Source organism: Centruroides sculpturatus, unplaced genomic scaffold (genome assembly GCF_000671375.1).
Source record: "Centruroides sculpturatus isolate CEXI.00-Female unplaced genomic scaffold, Cexi_2.0 scaffold1534, whole genome shotgun sequence".
In the NCBI taxonomy this organism is placed as follows: domain Eukaryota; kingdom Metazoa; phylum Arthropoda; class Arachnida; order Scorpiones; family Buthidae; genus Centruroides; species Centruroides sculpturatus.
The window spans coordinates 47,173-55,189 of record NW_019386039.1 but is presented as its reverse complement, the minus strand read 5'-3'; the positions used below and the strand labels follow the sequence as shown (position 1 = coordinate 55,189).

The 8,017-nt window shown below is 36.2% G+C and overlaps 1 long non-coding RNA gene across 1 annotated transcript; it reads left to right on the top strand.

Annotated features, from left to right (window-relative positions):
* The first annotated feature begins 641 nt into the window (after positions 1 to 641).
* LOC111613264 lies at positions 642 to 5,419 on the top strand. Its single transcript, XR_002754745.1, has 2 exons — positions 642 to 1,309; positions 1,428 to 5,419. It is a non-coding gene; the product is annotated as an uncharacterized LOC111613264 (long non-coding RNA).
* Positions 5,420 to 8,017: the final 2,598 nt, after the last annotated feature.

Genomic DNA, 8,017 nt, shown 5'->3' with positions numbered 1-8,017 from the left:
AATGTTGTTTAAACGATTTATCAAAGGTATAAAAGTTAAACGTCGTTAATTATTACACATGTATTTTCGTATTATTAATTTTGGCATTAATCGGCAGCTGGGCGAGTATCGTCCACTAAATTTTAACCGTCGTCGGTAAGAACTGAGTCCATATTAATCGTAAAGGCTAGAAACGATTTTACGAAGGTTTTATAAACCGATCATTTTTGTTTATAAATTCGTCGTCGATAACTATAATTTATAAAAAAAAGTAATGTTTTTAAATCTGATCGGATCCGTAAATTACGAACGAGAAAGGAATTCAGTAGACGAGGTGCACCCGTGTTTACGGAAGAGACATATTAAAGTGATGCGGAAGGCAAAGGTCTCGCAATCGTTATCTAACCGCCATACTTCGATAACATTTTGCTTGTTAATAAATAAAACGATACATCGACAGATTATAGAAAGTTATAGGATTTTTACGTATTGGTAAAATATATAACTAACAAAAATGCATATTAGTTACTTATTAAAACGGACTAACAATGATAATTCTTTAATAATTCTTCCACTAGTTTTTAATAAGTTTTGAATCGATACTTTACAGAATATAAGAATTTTTAATTTTTGTTTTTATATCGTCTCTTGGATCTTGTTTATAAATAGGACTTATTATACCGGTGTTGTTTCCGATTAGCGGTCGGAAGGTAAAACAAAATCATTTTTATTTTCACCCGCATCCAAAAAACGTTGCAATAATTACGTTAAGCTCTTTTTTTGGATGCGGGTGAATTTTTGTTTTGCCTTCCGACCGAGACTTCTCTCTTCGCTATGTGGAAACTACACGGTATAATAAATCCTATTTATACAAGGTCCAGGGAGACGATATAAAAAAAGCTAAAACACTAAGGACTAGAGGTAAAAAGAATTATCATTTTTAAGTTGGCGATCGATAGCCAAGCGCGCGCAAAGGTCGTCGGTCCTGCCGCAATACGACACCGTTTTCCATACCAGGATACGACGCAATATTCTAGGACCTTGCGACGCAATCCGACTTAACCGCATTCCACCCAAAGAACTATAATATTCGTCCGACGACCGGTTTAATTTAACCGGTAAAGTAGGACGAATGGAACGAGTAAAAGTCGTTGATCCAAAACAGGAGGGATTAACCGATATATTTTAGGCAAAACTTTATTAATATCGAAGCGACTATTTTGAATGCCTAGTGCCAATGCCGAACTATTTTTCGGGCCTAGGCGTAGGTATACGGTGAAGAGTCCGTAAATGCTATAAAAGATCGCAGATGCGATTTCGAAATAATTGGGTATGGGAGTCGTCGTTCTTTTACGGAAGAAATGCAGAGATTTTTTTTTAATATTTAATTTCTCGTTATTTAACTGTGAGATTCTATATTTTAAAGCCATATTTCTTCCTATTTGTAGTGCCTCGGATGACCAGAGCTAACTGCGCAGTTTGAGAACGACATCTCGAAACTTGGGGGAGAAGAGTTTTCGAACGGTGTTCGAGTCTTTCCGGCTCCGTTACCCGGTGACTGGAAGCGAGAGATTTTAGATTAGAAATTTTCTTCCCAATTACTCGGTAGGTTAACGTAGTCGGGAAGTGCGGAGCCAATTTAATCTCTTATTTGTAGGATCGAACCAACGGATTGCTTATTTGGAAGTTAACGGCATTTTTAAAGATTGGCTGGATGCTTGCCATCCCCGGAGACCAGGTATGTAGGATCTACCAATCCAGATTTTACCGAGAATACGGGTAAGATCGACCGAGTACGAAATATAACGAAAAGCTTTATTTCGTTAAGATGGGCAAAACGAACTGCGGTAATTTGAATTTAATACTGTATTTATGAAAAGATACGTAGGTAATTAATTAGAAAAAGCTTTACTCCGCAGGACAGAATTTATTTGGCCAAACAGACCAAAGGTGGTATTTACTATTTCCAGAATGAGAGAGTACGGCTGGGATTAGTTTTTTGGCTTTTTAAAACGCGATACCCGTATTTTAAAATTTCTACATTTGTAAATTTGTAGATCCTCCACTCGAAATTTAACCGACGACAAAAGAAGTGCCGTTGCAGGTAGACTAGTTTTCTGATGACAAAAGCTTTCGACTTCCAGTCGTAAGAAAACGAAATTGCAGTCGGATTAATTTTCTAATAAATATATCGAACTTGGGAAACTTAGTACAGCGCGTTATCAGTACGGCTTCGGGTTGAATACTAATGAGCAATTTGTTTCCAAAAGGTTTTTGAATTTTATTCAAAAAATACATTCTTATTACAGTGCGAGAAAAATAGGAATGACATTTCAACCGAATTGGTCGCGAGTGTGATCTGTCAGTTTTAGATCTAATTTAAAACATTTCGAAACTACTTTCGACCGTAATTCTGGCTGCTGTGCCGCCCTAATTTCGTTTAATCCCGACGGGAGTTTCGGAGAGTATTTTCCGATATGGTTAATGTTAGATTCAATACTTGAGTTGAAAATGGAATTAACGTGAAAATTGAAGACTCTTTCAACGATAAGATCGATCGATCACTCGTCCGAATTGCCACAGAATGGTCTTGTTAGATTTTAGCAAGTTTTCTTTTGATGGATTTTTTCAGATAATTGCGGACAACTGTTCTTAACGTAAGTATTTTTGTTCTTGTGTAAAAGCTGCTTGCCTGCCAATACATTGTAACGACTCGATTTCTGGTAACTAAAGTTACCAAGCATGATTTTATTTTCAAAACAAGATTATTTTTAATTTAATGTTCTGTAAGTATATAAAAAATGGTGTTCTGCCTTTTTTGTCCATGTCGAAACAAGTTGGAAGCTGGTGAAAATATTGTATATTGTACGTAAGCTAATGCTCTGGGGTCAAGAGAGTGACTCCACCATTTCCTTAAATTTTAGAAAAATTACTGCTTTCTGGTCAAATGCATGATTTTTAAGTTAACGTTGGCTTTATAAATCTGATCGTTCTGGTTTGGATACAACATCGGTACACGTCATTACTGCGATTTTGGTGGTAAAATTCGTTAAGCCCGGGACGAGACGACGTGTTAAGTCTTATGTAAAATGTATTGTAAGTTTTGTTACGTATTGTAAGTAGTTGTAGCAACTTTTTAATTGCCACGAGTCACTATTTCAAACTTGCCTATCTTCAAAACAGTTAAATTGGAGAAAGCTCTGCCGTCACGAAGATCGAAGTCTGTCCGGTTTTAGTGGACTTCAGGGAGTATTTAAGCAAACGAAATTTTAGATGTAAAACTTCCATTTACTTAATGCCTTTCGTATTCAATAGATGTAAATTCTAAGAAGCTTTCAAGCTTAGAATGAACTATTGCAGTACGAATCCTCGTCCAATTGGAGGATGCAATGCTCGCTCGATATCTCAGGGAGTATACAATTGATTTAACTTCACGCATCCCCTTGTGTGATTAATTTTACTCGAATTGCAGGTTAGGAAGACAAAGATCTAACAGTTAACTGTAAAACAAATTTGAACAATTCAGTCTGTCGATTTGATTCCAATTGGAAGATTGGACGTCGATAAGAATTGACTACCGAGAAATTTCAAAATCGATATTGTCGAGTTTGTTTCGGAAACGAGACGTGACGAAGTGTGAAATAAAATAAGTCTATGGCGAAAATGACGAATTTACGCGTATCGATTTATTAAATAAGTTGTAAATATTTTCTGTTTGCCATGATTGTGTACCGATTTTCTTAATGTTACCGGCAAAAGTGGTAATTTCTAGTAAAATACTTGGAAACTCGTTTGTAAGTTACGGATTACGAATTGCTGTTTTCCGCCCGTTTACGTCCTATATTGTCAAGCTCCCAAAAATGAAAATTACTAATTGTAACGCGGAGACTAACGTTTCGAATTTGTTAATCTGAAAATGACCTCGATAGTAATACGCGTTTCGACTTAGAAATAAATCGAATAATCGATTTTGTACGGCATCTCGGCGAGAAAAATTATCAACTGTTACTGGAAATTTCTTTCTGGGAGCTCGAGTGGTAGGACTCGATACCTCCGAAAAAACAACTTTGACGCTTTCTCGGAAAGTAAAACTTTACTCTTTTTTTCGTGATCAAAAGAATACATTGAACTTATTGTCTTTAATAAAACGAAATTTTAAAATAATCTGTGAATTCTCTTCTGTAGCCATCCGTTTATGTAGGCCTATATTAAAATAACTTTTCGTAAATTTTAATATAAACTTCCGGAGTGGTAACGAAAATCGCAAGAATGGGGGAAAACATTTTACTTCCTGCAGTCTCCGATTGAAAATGCAAACGTTTCGGTTGTAATCGCAAGAGATCGATCATCTTGGCGATTTTATCGATGCTCGAATAAAATATGATGTTACCCGTACACTGTTGGTGTCAACCTGGCTATTTTATCCGAGTATTTTCGGATAGAGTGAGCGCGATTTTTCCAAAACTTCGGGTGTACTTTCCGAAATCTTTCTCGGTGTCATTACTATTTAATCTATACGAAGACAAACAGCAATATCGACGCAAACGTGTGATAAAATTAGTTTGATTTCGAAAGTACAGTACGTATACCACGAAATGTCTGTATAACGAATATATCATGAATCCCTGGACAATTTCTTATTCGGCTCGATGCAAAAATGTTTCGGTTTACCGCAATAAAAATCTGTCCCTTACGAACGAATATTTCGTTATAACTGAATCTATGATGCATAAATCAATTATTATTAGTAAATGATGAATATTATGTCAAACTGTCTGGCAACATTTATTTTTATCGTTAGTCATGGTTTCGTTTTGATGCTATTACTCTAGGGCGGGGATGGGCGAACCCGTGGTAGGTAACGTATCGTACGATTTCGATTTATCATCATCAATCATCCTTTCGGTTTATCACTCTACTTTTAATAGAGGAATTAGAGGACTGTCGTTTAACGGCTGACTTAGCCCTAAGTAAGGAAACGGAAGGATGGGGGAAGAGATTGTGTAGAATGAAATGGTGAAGAAAGGAGGATAGGAAAGTAAGGGTGGAACGAAGGAAAGGGGACCTTAAAGGGCCCATGAGCGTCCACAACGCATAAATTTTCAAATAAGAATTAAAAGTACAAAGAAATAAAATTAAAATACATTGACTGGCTGGTTTTGCCTTACAATGGAAGTCTAAAAAACAATTGTTAAAAACAAACTCATATATTATTAAACTTGGTAGAGGATTTTGAAACATTAAAAGTGTTCCGCGTTACTGCTGTAGTTTTCTTTACCCGTTGGTTGGTTGTCCTGAGTTCTGGTCTTCTTCTGGTGTTGCTGTTATAGTTTACACGTTGTTTCAAACCTCTGAAGTTGGTGTAGCTTTGGTACACTGTCAGATTTTGGTTATGATTATGAAGTTTAAAAAAAACAAGCACAATCAAAGAAGCGAAAAATAGAGTAAACTGAATGTGGCTGGCTGTCTTTGCCTTACGAAAGAAGTCTTGAATAAAAGCGTTAAATAGCAACACATTATTTAAAAAATTTGGCAGAGGATTTGTAGACACTAAGAATGGGTTAGACTAACTTGTAAGTCTAGATGAGTGAACCTCAGTGGCGTACCGTAGTGGGGGCGGCAGGGCGGCACATTTTAGGGGGCGGCAATAATAAATAATAATATCTTGTAAAAATTTGAAACATCCTAATTTATACTTGCATCGCGCCTACGATAGTGCTATCGTCCGGACAGTCCGGGAGTCGGCTCGCCGGGTGAACTAGTAACTTTTTCGTTCGAGGAATTCCTGCGAAACCTGTTGCTTGGACTGCTTGGGAGACTATCCGATTTTTTGAAAGAGCGATATAAACTGTTGTTTTTCTTTCTTTTTTTAGGTAAGTTTTTTTTTAACTTAGTTGGTTGTTAATTTTTCGGATAGTTCTCCCATGTAGTTTAAGTTTTTGTTTTTTCTTTTTGTTGAATTTGGTTTAAAATAATTTTTGAATTATGTAATTTTCTATTAATATTAAATTGTTATTGCAATGGATGGATATATCTGTGAAATATGTGTATATTATTTTGTATGGTTATGTATACTTTGTTTTGTTCTATATCCCCGCATCAAGGTCTTTGTACCAGAATGCTAAATAAAAAAAAAATTCCTGCGAAACCTGTTGATCTTTTTTTTTCTTATACGATTCATTCGCGTTCATATACACCACTAATATCCAATAGAACTATTTTAAACAGGTCGCTGCACTACCACCGAATTTTTCATTGCTTGTTCATTGACAAAACTGAATTTTGGTCTTTTAAATTGAAATACCTAAATAAGAGCGGCCGAAATTTTCCTCCGCCCCGGGCGGCTGACACCCACGGTACGGCACTGGTGAACCTGGTCAGTGATGTTTTGTGCTCTTGTTCTTGTTTGTGTTTTCGTGGGAAATATTTCGTGTGGGTAACAATATTGGTCACCGTTGAATTCGTTTCGACGAGAGGAAGACACCACTACCAAAAGTTTGATGGTGGACCAAACCGTTCAGAAGTACAACGGATTAAAGATTCAGTAAGAAAAAAAGACTAACTGTTCTAAAAATAGAATAACAGTTTTCCTAACGGTCGCGTCTATGGAGTTGCATTAGTTTTTAATGGTAACTCCGTATTTCATGGACTATTCAGTATCTCCCAATTTTATTACGTTTAACGTTAGCCAGGTTGGCTATTAACGATAGAATTGTTAACGTTTATATTGCGTTGTCCTCAGGAAGCTGAGTGGGGAAGAATTTGTGGGAGATTTGAGAAAAACAGCGTATTTGGTCCTTGAGGACCTAACTAAAAGGATACATAAAAAATAATAGTGGAACCATGATTTGAATTCGGAAACACACTGAATTCATAACAAGTTGCATTCAAAAGGTGATGGCATAAAAATGAATAAATTTGAAGAAATCTCCAATAAATTAGACATAATTATAGAAAATGAAAACCAAACAAAAATTTTAGAAAATCAAACTCGTGTTCTTGAAAAAATAATTAAAATAGAATTAAATTTCTCAAAGGCTGCTGATCTGTACAGTCAAGTACTTAAAAATAAAATGGGAACTCAACCAACAAACAAGAAATCTTTACCAGGTTTTTCTGACAATGTATTGTTAATCTATGATAAAAATGAAAATAACTCTTGCGAAAATACGAAAAAAACTAATTAGGGAAAGTGTTAAACTTGCAGAACTAAAGATAAGTGTCCAAAGGATTAGAAATATCCATAAGGGTGGTATTGCAGTCAAGCTACACAGGGAGGAAGATTTAAAAACTTTGAAAAGAGTGATTAATGAAACGATTTCACAATTTTCGACAGTGCTACCAAAAAAGAAACTACCGCTAATATTATTAAAATCTGTCCCAAATCAGCAGAATAAAGCCGATATTATAAATGACATCCACAGACAGAATGATTGCATTAAGCAATTATATAGTCAAGTTACTACACTTAACAGTCCAATAAATGCGAATAGTTCGTATCCCATATCAGTTTGTTCAGGAAGACACCTTACAACGCAGTAGCACTTATGGCAATCATAACCTGTTATTAGCGAGACGAAATCTACTTCTCGTTGGCCAGACGATACCTTCTGATTTTCCAGACAATAGCAAGAGAAGCCAACTTCCAATTTTCTCGCCTAAACTGACTATATATGCGTGACAGCTACTGGCAGTCGACCAATCAGCGTCTCTGCTCGTCTGTAGCTCTATGTCGGGTCCGCCGTCCATTCAAATCCAACTGATCATGCAACATTTACTGTTGGTTCAGATCTGACCAATCCTAGCGAGACACGATTCCACCACGACATATATGATCTCGAAGACCTAAAAAGCAAATTAACCTTAAAATTCTCGGTGGGAACAAGGGGGAGAGAATTCACCAACTTGGTTTTGCAGGCATCCCCTGACATACGAAATCTATTAATAAAAGAAGAAAAAATTAATATACAATGGTCGAGGTGCAGAGTCGCTGACTTCTTCCTGGTGACGCAATACTTCAGGTGCCTTAAATTCGGAC